We start from the raw sequence: 15,366 nt of genomic DNA, 5'->3' as shown, positions 1-15,366 counted from the left end.
ATACGAACCAGTCCAGCAAGGATATGATGCAGGAGTGCGCAAGACACCTAAACAAGGAAGACCATTAAAGATATCAGTGGGTATGCATACAGTACTTAAACGTGGTTATCCAGCAAGGGGGTCGTTCAATGCACACAGTACTTAAACAAGGGAGTCTCCCACCAATATCTTGATCACACGTCCGTACGGCACTTGCTTGTGGGAGTCCAACAATACATAGAAGAAGCGTAGACAGGGGAATGTCTCTAAAGGTACCTTGAAGGGCTGACAAGTCCCACTCAAGTCCCGCACCACAGCCCAACAGACGTAGTCCAGAAGATATGAAGTTGCACTTCTTACTGAGCGCAGCAGCTTCTGAGGCGAGGGGCAGCACCCAAGTATTCCGATCAATAGGCAACCCCAATCAGGATCCAGGAGCACACAGAAAATGGAAGGCAGCTGAATGAGGCGAGGCAGACCACCAATTACCCAGCAGAAGTAGCAGGGAGTTCACCAGCACAACGGGCAGGAGCTCTGGAACCAACAGCACAAAATACTCAGGCAAGGAGGAACACACGACCAGGACTTAAATAACAGGACAGACAGGAAGTTCCATGACAGGGCGAGATACAAGACTCCAACTTGGATGAGGGCAAACAGGCACAAAGGAAAGTCCGGAATCCTTACATGTAGTAAGACTCGGCACACATTTATCCTGTGCTCTATGCTGAGCGCTTACATCGGAGTTTTTGTGTAAATCTTTGGTGGAAGATTCCCTATAATGAGGCAGATGGAAACACTGTGGACGCAGTTTGACCTGTGATCTGGCAGTGTCTGGTTTTTTAAGTGTGTAAAAAATCACGGTCGGCCAGTTTTGTGCACCTCTGAAAAGAAGGACACCGCTGAACTTTGGCGATACGGAGTCCAGAGTAATCTGCTGCTGAATTATAGTGAATAAATCCCTCTGGAGTTTCATCTGAATCACGTCACTCAGTGATTTTGATAGAAACCCAAAAGTAAGTGTTCAGCGTAGAGCGCAGGATAAAGGTGATCCAAAATGTAATGTAAACTGTCCCGATAAAACCTTCAACTCAATCCACAAAAAAACCCTTACTAAGGTTTGTCATCTTTTAATGGAAATATAATAATAATCTTTATTTATATAGCGCCAACATATTCCGCAGCGCTTTACAGTTTAAAAATTTCAAAACACAAGTAGTAAGTAACAACATTAACAATACAATAATTAAAGCAAAATAAGACGACCCTGCTGGTGAGAGCTTACACTCTACAATGAGGTGGGGGAGATACAGAGTACAAGTGAGTATTTACAATGATGGTCCAGCCGTCTTGAAGGAGTGAGGGATGGATGGAGATAGTGAATGGGTTACACACACACACTTACACCTAGAATGACTGTGATTAGGGAACGTGATAGGCCGCTCTGAACAAATGTGTTTTGAGGGAGCGCCTAAAACTATGCAAATTGTGGATAATACAACAAATCTCCAAATCATTATTGGCTATCCAATGATGGTGCAAATAACACCCTTTTAGGCAGAAGATGCATCAAAGCGGCGACTCAAATTGTAATGAGAAAAAGGAGGAGAAACAAAGTCTATGCTAGTATAGAAAAATAGTAACATTTATTTATTACAAAAAAAGACAGAGTTTTTTCATAAATATGCAAAAAGAAAAGATATAGAGTAGGTGTGAGCAGACACAATTAGCAAGAGTAGATGAGCATCATAAAGTGACTTAAGTACCCTGGATCGTAACATGGACATCCTGTTTCCACATTAAGGCCATGTGGACACGATGCAGATTTCCAGCGGATCTGCAGCGGAATTTACAGTGCAGAAACGCTGCATATCCGCATTGTGATGTACAGTAGCATGTAAATCAATTGAAAAAAAAAACAGCTGTGCAGACGCTGCGGATTTTCCGGCGCGGTTTTCTTGTGGTACAAAATATGCAGCATGTCACTTCTTTTGTGCAGTTTTCCCCCTGCTCCATTCTCCAAATCCGCAGGGGGAAATCCGTAGGGGAAAACCGCACAAAAAACGCAAGAAAACCACAATAAAAAAGGAAGAAATCCGCAGGAAAAATGCAGGTCATTTCACTTGTGGATTTCTTCAATTCTGCACGGAAAAATCCACAGGGCAAAAAAGTACGTGTGCACTTAGCCTTAAACATGTTGGGCAGAGTAAAAACTTGCCAATATATCCTAAGGATAAGGTAAGTAAAATACCCAGGCTCCTCCAGTGCACTGACCACAAAAGTTGAAAAACACCACAGACCCATGCACCAGATTATATTGGTCCTAAGTAGTTGCTAAGGGGAAGCACGCAGTGTGGGGTACAGCACGCAAGCATCCCATAAGCAAAGCATCACAGAAGCTAAGCATCCAGCAAAACGGCAGTTATACATGGCATGGAATTAACATTCATCTCTCTTCACACAGGTAATCAACTGAGCCACCCTGCATGTATTTACTCCATTCACTGCTACCAAGCAGCCTGAATGATACAACTTCCCACCTCTGCTGCCTCTATTCTCTGCTGCTATATATCCAAATGGTACAACTCCATTCTTCTGCTGCTTTACCATTTTGCTGCATATTTTAATGTGCTTGCTAAAGCTTCGGTATAATTCATTTGTTGCACTGTATGTAATACTTACTGCTTTAGATCCGTGACTGGGGCCTTTCTAGATCTTATCAGGTGGAAGGTGCTATAGCATATTGACACATCTTGGTCTAGTGCCTTTGATCATCTAACCATCCCCTGGTGTGCTGGCCCCAGCTGCCAAATTATACCCAACCAGCTCCCACAATCCCTCTCTCCTGACCCTGTAGTGTGGCCTATATATGTAGTAGTTGCTAAGGGGAAGCACGCAGTGGGGTACAGCACGCAAGCATCCCATAAGCAAAGCATCACAGAAGCTAAGCATCCAGCAAAACGGCAGTTATACATGGCAGTTAGTCAGGGCAGGAGTCAGGTAACCCACAATTTGCTCTCCCCTTTAACCATGTGCTTTATTTTTATTCTCCTGTGTTCCCTTGCCATCCACATTCACCACCCCATCCCCCCTCCATCACGACTCATACACATCAGCCCCTCTATACTTCCCTTTCCCATGTACAGCTCCCACGCACTCCTCACCATCCTGAGAAACCTCAGCCCATCTTGCCCAAACACATCACAGAAAAAAACCACTTACAATTCCAACAACTATCTGCTCTTTATCTTCCTACTCCTACTAATTTCAGGGGACATCTCCCCCAACCCTGGTCCACCATCCGCCAACCTCAACCCCTACCCTACCTCATATCGAAACCATAATAATCTTATTAACATTACTTGCTCTCCCTCACCTACATCTTTTAATTGTGCCCTCTGGAATCCACGGTCTGCTTGTAACAAGCTTCCTTTCCTACACAACTACTTTCTGAACAACTCTCTTAATCTGTTGGCCCTCACTGAAACCTGGATTCAGGATTCTGACACTGTCTCTCCTGCTGCCATTTCCTACGGTGGCTTACAATTCTCTCACTCCCCGAGACCCCCAAACAGACATGGTGGTGGAGTCGGCATACTCCTGTCCCCACAATGCACTTTCCAGGTCATCCCCCCAGTTCCATCACTCTTATTCCCTTCTTTTGAGGTCCACACCATCAGGCTCTTCCGTCCCCTCTCCCTCAGGGTAGCGGTCATATACTGGCCCCCATGCTCACCCACCCACTTCCTTGACCACTTTTCAGCCTGGCTGCCGCACTTCATGTCCTCAGAACTACCAACCCTCATCCTGGGAGACTTCAACATCCCCATTAACAGCCCTACTTCCACATCTGCATCCCAGCTTCTATCACTAACCACCTCTCTAGGCCTCTCACAGCATTCAATCTCTGAAACACATAAGGACAGTAACACCCTTGATCTGGTCTTCTGCCGGCTCTGTTCAATCTCCCACCTAAATAACTCACGGCTTCCACCCTCTGACCACAACATTCTCTCCTTCACGCTCACAAATCCTCATCCACCCCAGCACACTCCTACCTATCACACATTCAGAAATCTACAAGCCATTAACCCTCAGACACTTTCAGATTCCCTACACTCATCACTGTCCCCAATCTCCTCTCTTTCCTGTCTTAATCTGGCTGTTCATCACTACAATGACACTCTTAGAAGCACCCTAGACCAAGTAGCTCCCCTCACCCTCAGAACCTCCAAACACAGAGTAAAACAGCCCTGGCTCACATCGCAAACTCAACTTCTCCAGCGATGCTCCAGGAGTGCTGAACGCCTATGGAGAAAAACCCGCACACCAGAAGACTTCATCCACTTCAAATTTATGTTAAGAACCTATAACGCTGCCCTTCACCTTGCCAAACAGACCTACTTCACCACCCTGATCTCCTCACTAGCCAACAACCCCAAGAAACTTTTTGACACTTTTCACTCCCTCCTCAGGCCAAAAGCACAAGCCCCTATCACAGACATTTGTGCTGATGACCTGGCCTCCCACTTTACAGAAAAAATAGATAATATCCGTCCAGAAATCTGCTCCCAACCACCAAGTGCTGTGACTCCCATCCCTTCCTGCATCTCCCCTGGCTCACTTTCCACATTTGATCCCATCACAGAAGAATAAGTCTCCAGACTCCTCTCTTCTTCTCGTCCGACTACATGCACTACCGACCCCATGCCCTCACATCTCCTCCAGTCTCTCTCTCCAGTCGTCACAGCCCACCTAACTACAATCTTTAATCTCTCCCTCTCCTCGGGCATTTTCCCATCCTCCTTCAAACACGCCATTGTTACTCCATTACTAAAGAAACCTGCTCTCGACCCATCCTGCACAAACAACTACAGACCAGTCTCCAATCTCCCCTTCTTCTCTAAACTTTTGGAACGCCTAGTTTACTCCCGCCTTACCCGTTACCTCTCCACTCACTCCCTTCTAGACCCTTCACAGTCTGGCTTCCGCCCCTTACATTCGACTGAAACTGCACTCATCAAAGTGACCAATGACCTTCTGACAGCAAAACGTAATGGTGACCACTCTCTGCTCATTCTTCTTGACCTATCTGCAGCTTTCGATACTGTTGACCACCATCTCCTACTCTCTGGCTCCAATCACTAGGCATTAAGGACACTGCTCTCTCCTGGTTCTCTTCCTATCTGTCTGACCGCTCCTTCAGTGTTTTGTTCTCTGGCTCCACGTCATCTCCTCTTCCTCTTGCTGTTGGGGTACCTCAGGGCTCAGTCCTTGGTCCCCTTCTTTTCTCTCTCTACACAGCCCCAATTGGACAGACCATCAGCAGATTTGGCTTTCAGTACCATCTTTATGCTGATGACACACAACTATACACATCTTCCCCCGACCTCACCCCCGCTGTACTACAGAACGCCAGTGACTGTCTGTCCGCAGTCTCCAATATCATGTCCACTCTCTATCTGAAACTCAACCTCTCTAAAACTGAACTTCTTCTGCTCCCGCCGCCTACTAACCTCCCTAAATCTGACATTTCCCTCTCCGTGGATAGTACCACAATAACACCCCGGCAGCAGGCACGCTGTCTGGGTGTTTTGTTTGACACCAATCTCTCCTTCACATCCCATATACAATCTCTTGCCCGCTCTTGCCGCTTACACCTAAAGAACATCTCTAGAATCCGCCCTTTTCTCACTATGGAAACAACAAAAACCCTCACTGTTGCATTGATCCACTCCCGCCTGGATTACTGCAATGCTCTATTAATTGGCCTCCCCGTCACTCGACTATCCCCCCTCCAGTCCATACTTAATGCAGCGGCCAGGATCGTCCATCTGGCTAATCGGTACTCGGACGCATCCGCTCTTCGCCAGTCCTTACATTGGCTGCCCATTCATTATAGGATCCAATTCAAAGTATTTGTTCTCACCCACAAAGCTCTCCACAGTGCGGCACCCCCTTACATTTCTTCCCTCATTTCTGTCTATCAGGCCTAGCCGATCGCTGCGCTCTGCAAACGACTTTCGACTAACCTCTGCACTAATCCGTACCTCCCACTCCCGACTCCAAGACTTCTCCCGTGCTGCTCCTATCCTCTGGAATGCTCTACCCCAAGAAATCAGGACTATCCACAATTTGCATAGTTTTAGGCGATCCCTCAAAACACACCTGTTCAGAGCGGCCTATCACATTCACTAATCAAAGTCATTCTCTGTGTAAGTGTGCTTGTGTAGCCCATTCACTATCTCCATCCATCCTTCACTCCCTCAAGATGGATGGACCTTCATTGTAAATACACAATTGTAAATACACACCTGTACTTTGTATCTCCCCCACCTCATTGTAGATTGTAAGCTCTCACGAGCAGGGTCATCTCATTTCGTCTTATTTTGCTTCAATTATTGTTAACGTTGTTACTTATGACTTGTGTTTTGAAACTGTTAAACTGTAAAGCGCTGCGGAATATGTTCTTACTATATAAATAAAGATTATTGTTATTATTATTATTATCCTAAGCAGCGTCAGTTATTGGTCAGACCCATAGAGCGCATAGGTAGTCATAAGAAGAAGAACCCCTATCCCAGGGAATAAGTTAAGTCTGAAACTACATAGCCATATAGTGACGTTTCTAATGTAAAAAATGACTAAAATAGATCATTACCCGTCATGTTTAGGTGGAAGCAGACAGCCTGATCCCCAACGCACGTTTTGGTGTGGATTTCCTTCTTCAGGGGGTGTGGCTTAATAGGTTTCAGGCTCCCGTTTAAATATCCGGGTCAGTAGGTCTGCAGCCAATGACAGCGCAATAAAGATTGAACGCTGTAAATCTGCAGCCAATAGTAGCTGAACCAATGCGCCTCCCCTGGACGCTCTAAATCAATAGCATATCAACTTCCCCCGGTCATCTGGACCACGTGGGGCGGCTGGCGCCAAGCCATCACCACGCAGCCCAGCAGAGCCGGGAGTAATGAAGAGACGCATGAGGGAAGCACACAGAGGAGAGCGCACATGCGCAGTGGCAATGAAGCAATCAGAGCCGGATATCAGCTGCTAAATAGCAAGTTATATAGAAGCGCTTTTATGGAAGCCTTATACAGATATAGATTAAATAGAAAAAGGGGGGGCGCGCAAATGCGCTAAACAAATAAATCATGTATCTAAACAGATGTGCAATAGGTAACTGAAATACAGACACCAAAAATTAGTGAAATCATTTCATCATTTTGCTAATTAACTCTTAGTGTGCCACACACATTAGTACCTAAGGCATACCCTGTTCTACCAAGTAAAAAACTTTTGATGTACTGCATCTATGAAGTCTCAAATAGCATCAATAATCTTAGAAAGAGAACCTATTCTAAGCACTTTAAAAACGATACCTTGTCAGAAAATGTTTTTCATAATAAGAGCTAATCAAATCCATTGTGCTAGGAAAAGGGCAAAAAGATTATTGCAGAATACAGAGACTCAATTCATATAATACCACATTGCATCAAATATTAATCATGACATGACATATTGTTCACCGATAAGAAAAAAAATTGTCCATTATTAAACTAAATCCAAATAATTCCACATGATATTAATTATAGTTAGGAATTTTCCGGATGTAATCTTCTGTCAGAATGTTACAAATCAGCTTCCCAAGACCGCATTAGTTGACAATATAGGGAGACATCATGGGACCGTTATACCAGAGCTGGTGTAATTAGTCAATGAGTAGAACTAAAGAAATGAAAAGTAATACAATTAAAAACCAACAACACTGTTTAAAAACAAATGTTAAAATTAAAGATAAAGCCATCATGGTGGAACTAGGAATCAGGGGATAAAAACATCCCCATATACAAGAACTAGGGAATCCAAAAAGGAAGGAAGCAAACCCCTGTGACTCATTTAGACCATGAGGTGACATTGTCCCCAAGATGGTAATCCACCTACATTCTTTGAATATGTTGGATACCTCTGACCATAAAAGTTTTTGGGTTACTCTGGTGAAACTGTTTATAATGCTTTGGTATAGTTTTTAGGACAGAGAGGTCTGTGACAGAGGCAGCAGCCAAGATATCTCGTACATGTTCCATTGTACGGATTTTAAGTTAGCGTGACGTCAAGCCAATACATATCTTTTGGCAGCCGCAAGTGGCATAGTACGCAACCTGTGTTGTGGTACAGGTGATGTACTGCCGTATTGAAAATTGCTGACGTCCGTCAGCCGAGGTGAAAGTAGTAGCCTGCATGATGTTTTTACACGCTACACAATTTCCACACGGGTAACATCCTTGTAGACGTCCTCTTGAATTAAAGGGATTTTTTATTACTGGTGCATAGTGGCTGTGTACAAGGAGGTCAGCCAAATTTTGGCCTCTCCTTGCTGTCATGAGTGGTTGTTCGGGTAAAAATGTTGTTAAAGTTGGTTCAGTTTTCAAAATACTCCAGTGACGTTGGAGACTTTGCCTCATTGTCGACCTTTTGCCTTTGAAGGTAGATATAAACCTAATTTGGTCCCGTCCTTCCCTATTTTTTCTACTTTGAGAGTGTAGTAAAGATGTACGCTGACTTCTTTTTGCTCTCGTTTAGCCAAATCTTACACATCTATTACCATACCCCCGCATTCTAAATCTCTCTCGGAGATCAGCAGCTTGATCCTCAAATCTTGAATCCGATGAACATACTCTCCTCAATCTGAGAAATTGTCCCACTGGGATGGACCTCACCGTGGCTCCTGGATGACACGAACTTGCATGAAGTAATGAATTTGTTGAGGTGGGCTTTCAGTATATATCCGTCTGTAGTTGTAAATGTTCGTCTACTAGAAACTTAATATCCAGAAAGTCCACCTCCTTTATGCTGAAGGAATAAGTTAGTCTAATATTGTAGGGTTTACGATTTAACCCCTCCATAAACATATGCAGTTGTTGTTCGGTACCTTGCCAGACGATGAGTACATCGTCGATGTACCGTAACCAGCACTGCACATGATCGGCGGCCTGGGCGCCCTCCCCCCAAAAAACCTCCCTCTCCCAGTAACCCAGGAAGAGGTTGGTGAAGGAAGGCGCACAGGCCGCCCCCATTGCAGTGCCGCACTGCTGCAAATAGAAACGTTCCCTAAAAACAAAAAAATTGTGAGTCAAAATATACTGTAAAAGTTCAAGAATGAGCTCACAGAGAGGGCCATCCCAGTTGCAGTTATCCAAAAACAAACGGCATGCCTCCAGACCGTGTTGATGCTGAATACATGTATACAGCGATTCAACATCCACAGTCACTAGTAACCTATCATGGTCCAGAGTCATGCCATCAATTCTGGCAAAAACGTCCATTGTGTCATGGGCATAGGAGGGCAGAGCCTCAACCAAAAGTTTGAGATAATAATAAATTTGCAAACCGGCTTGCATAGCCCTCCTATGCCCGCCACAATAGGGCACCCCGGTGGTTCAGCCGTGTTTTTGTGTATTTTTGGCATAAAATATATAGTGGGTATTTTGGGGCAGCTGGTTAGCAGTCCATCATAGATTTTTTTAGGGATCACACCCTTTTCGAAAGCTTGATTGAGGATCATTTCTAACTCTGACGAAAAGGCTTTCAGGGGATTGCAGTCTAACTTGAGGTATATCTTTTTATCTTTCAACTGTCTAAACGGCTCCCTCTCATACATTTCTTGTGGCCAAATCACTATGTTTCCCCCCTTGTCTGCCGGTTTTATAACAACGTCCTCAAGGGACTGTAATTCTCTCAAGGCTGCAAGCTGTACAGCCGTGAGGATATCCAGTCTCCGTTTGTGGGAGATACACTTAAAGTCTTCCATGACTAGTTTCGTGAAGATGTCAACTGCCGGACATAATGACAAGGGGGGAAAGCGAGTGGAACGTGGATAGAGGAACTGTGGGAACATACCTTGTGATGCCAAAGTTTGTTCATTGAATAGCTCCTCCAGGGCCTGCAATGCCTCCTCCTCCATAACATCAATCTGCTGTTCGTCACTGTTTCCCTTCACATACAGCTTCTTAAGAATCAGCTTTCTAGAAAATAGATATAAATCTTTTATGGCTGTAAAAGAGTCATAGTTGTTAGTGGGGGAGAAGGTGAGGTCCCTGGAGAGCACCTCAAGTTGAGCCACAGTAAGAACGTGTTTTGACAGGTTAATTACCTCAATATTAGTCTTCCTATCCCTTTTATCTTGTTTAATAGGGAGTATGAACTTCCGTTTTACCGCCTGATTTCCCCTAGTAGGAAACATTAGTTGTCTCCGTGCCTTTGGTTGATCTAGACCTGGAAGATTGTGGATAGTCCGGAGAGAATTCCAGAGGATTGGATTGGAGAAGTCTTGGAGTCGGGAGTGGGAGGTACAGATTAGTGTAGAGGTTAGTCGAAAGTCATTTGCAGAGCACAGCGATTGGCTAGGCCGATAAACAGAAAAGAGGGAGGAGGTGCCGCACTGTGAAGAGCTTTGTGGGTGAGAACAAGTACTTTGAATTGGATCCTATAATGAATGGGCAGCCAGTGTAAGGACTGGCAAAGAGCGGACGCGTCCGAGTACTGATTAGCCAGATGGACGACCCTGGCTGCTGCATTGAGGATGGACTGGAGAGGGGAAAGTCAAGTGAGGGGAAGGCCAATTAATAGAGTGCTGCAGTAGTCCAGGCGGGAGTGTATCAAGGCGAGAGTGAGGGTTTTTGCTGTTTGCATGGTGAGAAAAGGGCGGATTCTAGAGATGTTCTTTAGGTGTAAAGGGCAAGAGCGGGCAAGAGATTGTATATGGGAGGTGAAGGAGAGATTGGTGTTGTTACGTGTTACAGAACCACTCAGCACCCAGAATATATTGTGAAGTTATATGTATGTATAATAGGTTCCATGCGAGATGCATGTCCCTAATGCATCAGTTCACAGGCTGTGCCCCTGGACAGAGGAGACACGATATTCTCCTTTTGTCCTCCCTCCCCCCACCTTTGTAATCCCCACAGTAAACATCGGCAGGCTCCGGCCACCTGCGACTTTTGTAATGTATGTATGGCCTGCCGCTTTTCTATTGGCCGGCCCTCTGTATCTGTGTGATATATTCTGTGTCCTGTGAGTAAAGTGTTGTCAGACTGGAAATACATGGAGAAGCAGTCATCTTTTATATGTGCCCATGTAACCAAGGAATTCCAGCCAGCATCATTCATTCAGACTCCAGCCAACGCAGAGCGGACCTCCGAAAACACGGGGTGGCACTGAAAGAGGTACCCCAGCTTGGTAAACCCCGATACACTGGTGGCAGCGGCGGGATATGATACCCCTTCTACAGGAGGAAAGGAATGAATGGAAAACAACTACCAGAAGTTAAAGAGGACTACATTAAAAGATCTGGTGGAAGCCTGAGGGTTGATCGCCAGCAACAAAACAAAAGCGGATTTGATAGCAGCCATCATGGATCACGACAGTGCAGCGCCCCCCAATGTGAACGTGGAGGAGACCGAATTCCAGAGGGAGGTAAAGAACAGATTGGCATTCTATGGCCCAAACCCTGCGGTAGAGATCATACGAGAGGTGATGGCTGATGTGCGTACTGATCTGAAGGAAAAGATGGCCGAGCGGACCAGGATAGAGCTAGCCAAGATGGAGATGGCAGAGCGGACCAAAGTGGAGCTGGCCAAGATGGAGATGGCAGAGCAGAGAGAGGAGAGTCAGCGAGCAGGGGGAGCTCTGGCCTTCGACCAGGTATCTTCAACAGTAAGCCACAAAAAGATCCAGTATAATGCCTTCCGACAGTTGGGGGAGGCAGAGGAAGACATTGATGGCTTTCTGCAGGACTTTGAGAGGCAGTGTGCCCTTCATCAAGTGAAGCCGGAGGAACGGGTTCAGATTCTGGCCAGCCAGCTGACAGGCCGGGCAGCGGACGCCTATCGCACGGTACCTAATGAGGACTGTATGGATTATGAGTGGATCAAAGAAGTGATCTTGGCCCGGTATGCGCTGACACCAGAGGCATACCGCCAAAAGTTCCGCAGACTTATAAAACGCTTAACCGATACCCACGCTGAATGGGCCTGTAAATTACGGCGGTCACTGCTACAGTGGGTACAAGGGAGCCAAGCAACCACTAAGGAGGACGTCCTCCAGCTCTTGTTAGAATGATTCTTTAATGGACTAAACCCCGAGACACAGGTATGGCTTCGGGACAGGCGGCCAACGACTCTTGAGGAAGCCGCTTGTCTGGCCGATGAAGATCATGATGCCAGGAGGCCACAGTTGTCCGGATCAATGATGGTCACTAGGGGCCCGCCCATGGACCTGGAGGGCCCCAAACCAACGAAGATTGTAGGGGGACCAGCTAGAAACTCGGCCTACCACAGTCCCCCTGGGACGCGATGCCACACCTGCCGTCAGCTGGGCCACCTGCAAAGACAATGTTCCAAACGGACTCAGCATACCCAGTGGCCAAAGGCGGGAACAGCTACCTTCAGCCGGGATGCTGTACACTGCTACTAAGGCGAAGCTGACCCGGCATTGGGGGTTATGACTGACCAAGGGGTGGAAGAGATGGAGGAAGTGCTGCATGAAGTAGACCCCGTGCAGGCAGCCCGGGCAGATAATCGACAACAGCATCGACAGGTCATGTGGGTTAATGGGAAACGTATGCAGGGACTAAGAGATTCCGGAGCAACTTTGACCCTTGTGAAGCTTCATCTTGTCCGGGACCAAGAAAAGATGGACCGGACAGTGGCAGTCCGTGTAGCAGGGGGAGCCATACATCAACTGCCCACTGCCAGGATTCACCTGAACTGGGGAGTCGGGGATGGCCTTGTTGAGGTCGGCTTGATGGAGGATTTGCCTGCAGACGTCTTGCTGGGAAATGACTTGGGGCCCAAGTTGTCTGCATTCTCGGTGGCCCCTCTGGCTGAGACATATCCTGTGACCACCCGTAGACAAGCTCGAGCTGCGGAGGCGGAATCACACTCAGAGGAGGCCCAGGTAAGACATCCCAGCCCTACACGTATTCCCATAGCCAGACACATTTCTTGGGCCACCCCAGATGAATTTAAGAGGGAGTTACTTGAGGATCCTTCATTAGAGGGATATTGTGGGAAGGCACAGGAGGGGAGAGGGGTACTGGAAGGGGAACAGTTTGTATGGAAGTAGGGACTCCTCTACCGGATCACAGAGCAGCACCACACAGGGACGAGCCCCACTATAAAACGACAGCTGGTAGTTCCCAAGAAGTATAGGCAGGAGCTACTGCGAATCTCTCATGACATACCCTTAGCCGGGCACTTCAGCGTCAGTCGCACCAGGCATCGTCTGACACAAAACTTCTTTTGGCCGGGGGTAACCTATGATGTTCGTCAGTACTGCCAGACCTGTGACAGTTGCAAGCGCATTGGCAAGAGGGGGGATCGATGCAAGGCCAAATTACTCCCCCTCTTCATTGTGGAGGAACCATTTAGCCGAGTAGCGGTCGATTTGATAGGGCCGTTAGCCAAACCCAGTCCGTCAGGGAAAAAGTATATATTGACAGTGGTAGATTATGCCACACGGTATCCAGAGGCTGTTGCGTTACCTAACATACTGGCAGAGACGGTGGCGGCTGCCCTGCTCCAGGTGTTCTCACGGGTTGGATTTCCCCGGGAGATTATCTCGGACGAGGGTACCCAGTTTTCAGCAGAGGTGACCAACCAACTGTGGAAGCTGTGCGACGTAAAGTCCATTAGAAGCACCCCGTACCACCCGCAAACCAATGGGTTGTGTGAACGCTTTAACGGGACATTAAAACAGCTCATTGGTACTTTTACCAGGACATACAGGGACTGGGAGAAATTCTTGCCATACCTCCTGTTTGCCTATCGGGAAGTGCCCCAAGAATCCACGGGGTTCTCCCCGTTTGAGCTGGTATACGGGAGACGGGTAAGGGGACCCCTAGACTTAGTGCTGGAACACTGGGAAGGGGAGGGCCTCATAGAAGGGGTACCTATTGTACCCTATGTGCTGGAATTCCGGGACCGCCTACAGGAGCTGACTCAGGCTGTACGTGAGAACATGCAGGCGACCCAGCGGCGCCAGCGCATATGGTATGATCGGAGGGCCAGGGAGCGCACCTTGGAAATAGGACAGAAGGTCCTGGTGTTAGAGCCCACTAAGCAGAATAAGTTTCAAGCTGCATGGCAGGGGCCCTACCAGGTAGTGGGGAAAATAGCCGACACAACCTATAATGTCGCCGATTTTGACGACCCCAGGGTTATCGGCATGTTCCACGTGAATATGCTGAAGCCCTACCGGGAGCGCCCTGAAGAGGTAGTGGCCATCTGTGCACCTGAAGCAGAGGATTTAGCCGGACTTCGCTTGCCGGATGTCTTAGGGGAAAGGACTCAGTCTAAAACATGGGACCAGGTACACTTGGGTGAAGACCTAGGCCCCCGGGAGAGACAGCAAGCGGAGGAGTTGTTGAGGCAGCGACAGAGGATGTTTTCAGGGAGACCAATTTACACTCGCCTGGCACAACACAAGGTTGAGACCCAGGATCAGACCCCCCAGCGACAAAACCCCTTCCGCGTCCCTGAGTCTGTACAAGAGGGGATGCGACAAGAGATACAAGAGATGCTGCGTTTAGGGGTCATTGAAGAGTCAGATAGTCCCTGGGCATCCCCTGCAGTGTTAGTGCCCAAGAAGGATGGGACTACACGGTTTTGTGTAGACTATCGTAGCATCAATGAGAAAACAGTGACGGATGCATACCCCATGCCGCGTGTGGATGAGTTGTTAGACCGGCTGGCGGGGGCAAAGTATTTGACCACCATCGATCTATGCAAAGGCTACTGGCAGATTCCCCTTAGTCCTGACGCTATTCCCAAGTCGGCATTTGTCACCCCGTTTGGCTTATTCCAGTTTCGAGTTAGGCCATTCGGGATGAAGAATGCCCCGGCGACCTTCCAATGGCTGGCTGACCGGCTTCTGGATGGTATCCAGGACTATGCTTGTGCCTACCTGGACGACATCGCCATCTACAGTGCGACATGGGAAGAGCATCTAAATCACCTAGAGACAGTACTGGACAGGATCCACCAGGCCGGAATCACCCTGAACCCAAACAAGTGTCACGTGGGCAAAGCAGAGGTTCAGTATTTAGGGCATTGGGTGGGAAGTGGGAAACAGCGACCAGAACCAGCCAAGATTGAGGCCATAGCCAAATGGCCCACCCCACGCACTAAAACCCAGGTCATGGCATTTCTAGGGACAGCGAGGTATTACAGGAAATTCGTTCCCAATTACAGCAGCATAACCAAGCCCCTCACTGATCTGACCCGTAAGAACTAACCCCGCCAGGTAACCTGGATCTCAGAGTGTGAGGAAGCCTTCCGCCAACTAAAGGATGCCCTCACCAATACCCCTGTATTGGCCGCACCTGATCCA

At 47.4% G+C, this 15,366-nt stretch overlaps 1 protein-coding gene across 1 annotated transcript in view; it reads left to right on the top strand.

The window, feature by feature from the left end:
* The window catches only part of LOC141053955 (uncharacterized), a 56,935-nt gene that overhangs the window by 25,249 nt on the left and 16,320 nt on the right, over window positions 1-15,366 (top strand). The window lies entirely within an intron of this gene.

The sequence above is a fragment of the Dendrobates tinctorius genome, unplaced genomic scaffold, assembly GCF_039654945.1.
Source record: "Dendrobates tinctorius isolate UK_male_01 unplaced genomic scaffold, ASM3965494v1 ptg000173l, whole genome shotgun sequence".
Classification (NCBI taxonomy): Eukaryota; Metazoa; Chordata; class Amphibia; order Anura; family Dendrobatidae; genus Dendrobates; species Dendrobates tinctorius.
The sequence above is the reverse complement of the archived record's forward strand: the minus strand, read 5'-3'. Positions and strand labels throughout refer to the sequence as shown.